The following is a 2,007-nucleotide window of genomic DNA, read 5'->3' as shown; positions in this document are numbered from 1 at the left end:
AACTATATTGAATAAAATGGCTATCTCAAAATTTTGATAGGACGATTTCACAAAAAGGGGCAAGGGAGGGGGCATAGGTGCCCTCCAATCTTTTTGGTCACGCAAGAACGCAACAAGAACTTCTGATTTTCGTTCGAATGAATCCTCTCCCGACATTCTAGGACCACTACATCGATAGGATCACCCCTGAAAAAGAACACGCGTCCATGATCTTTCTTCTGACAAAAAAAGCACATCTTTCCAAACAGGAGTTGGAAACCTCCGCAGTAGGAGTCCCAGATACGCTAATCTGATGGTTTGATTTTCATTAAGATTCTTTGACTTTTAGGGGAATTTTTCTCCCTTTTTAGAAAATCAGGTAAATTTTCTCCGGGTCGTAGCCTTTGATGGGTTACACTAAAGTTACACTAAACTTATTAAAACTTGTATATTTGAAACGGCATAATAAGCCGATTACTTTGTATACTTGTTGGTATCAAAATTTTGTTTTTTAGAGTTTCGGTTACTATTGAGTCGTGTCGCTCCTTACTTATAACGAACTGTTTGAAACATTAGAGCTCACCGGCGTAAGGAAAAGCTTCTGAAATAATTTTTTTTTCTAGTAGGACATTAAATACATGACTTTGATGGTATGTTAATCAAATCAAAGTCTTTAGACATCTGATTAGAGCAGAATGAAATTTGATTTTCTGATAAAAATAGTGAGGGACATGGGCGTAATTTGCTATGGGACAGGGGGGCAACTGCCCCCTCCCGACCCAAGTCCTACCCAAAACCTAATTTTGCACCCCCCCCATCTGAAATTTATTTTCTGCAAAAAATCTTGTCAAAATTAAGATAAGCCAACATAATTCAGGTATCCAGAGAAACAGGTCATTTTTTTTAGTATATCTTTGCCTTTACGGTAATACATGACTCATTTTTCAGTTTTCACGGTCATTTTCATTTGATTTGGGAAAATTGGCTCACACTTTGCCCCCACGACAGGATTTTGACGAAATTACGTCACTGGCGAGAGAAGCAAGGTCAGGGTTTTCACATTTTTTTTTATTTCCAAAAAAAAGTTACCAAATCGATTAGCCAGAAAATATTTCTAAAGCTTTGCACCAGCAGACCTAGGAGACAAGTAAAGGATAATTAGATCTAGTTAAGATAGAAAGTTTAAGGACGGGGGTGGAACTTGAGAGAGAGTGTTTTCTTGTGTTTAACTAAAAGGTTGAAATGTAATTTCAAAAGAGAGTACATACAAGCAAAAGATGTCTAAAAAATCATCCTAGCGTATATAAACTTTATATGATCAGTATTTATACATCTTAATCATGATCTATATCCAATTTTGAATCTAGACTTATCTCATAAGAGTCTTAAAATACAGTCCTATATTGAAGACACGGAAACAGCATCTATTTTATTTGAAATGTTATAATAAAACAGGGAGGCCAACGTAGCCCAGCAGTCCTATTGCGTAATCCCCCAGTATTGCTATTTTGGCTATATGTCTGAAATTTTGGATATCTGTTTCAACTTTGAAAAATGTGTCTCAAATTTGTATGCTGGTTCAAATTTATGACAGACGGTAATTTTTAATACCCGCCATACATGTGTATGCACTTTACAGTGCGCAAGCGCACTGGTCCAAAACAGCGATACTGGTTGGTTACGTTTATAAAAGAGGCGTGATACGCGTGGACCAAGTTAGAAACCCAATAAACCCCTCCAAAAAACCAAACAAATAATAATTCAAGGTCCTGTGTAGCTCAATGATCAATACCAAAGCTTAAAATAATAGGGCCGTTTTTTAGCACTAAGATCTTACATCTAAGATCTTGCATCTTTCTGCAAAGATTATCGTTTTTTAACTCACCTTTGATCTAAGATCTTACAGCTCACTGATGTTAGCAAGAAGTGTGGAGACCGCCACTGTTCTGCCATACAGAACAATGATGAGAGAACTTTGATGATCTACTCGTCATTGTTCTCGGGCCGCTGATCAGAGCAGAATGATCA

Source organism: Artemia sp. Qi Xiang Cuo, chromosome 10 (assembly GCF_049724085.1).
Source record: "Artemia sp. Qi Xiang Cuo chromosome 10, ASM4972408v1, whole genome shotgun sequence".
In the NCBI taxonomy this organism is placed as follows: domain Eukaryota; kingdom Metazoa; phylum Arthropoda; class Branchiopoda; order Anostraca; family Artemiidae; genus Artemia; species Artemia sp. Qi Xiang Cuo.
The sequence above is the reverse complement of the archived record's forward strand: the minus strand, read 5'-3'. Positions refer to the sequence as shown.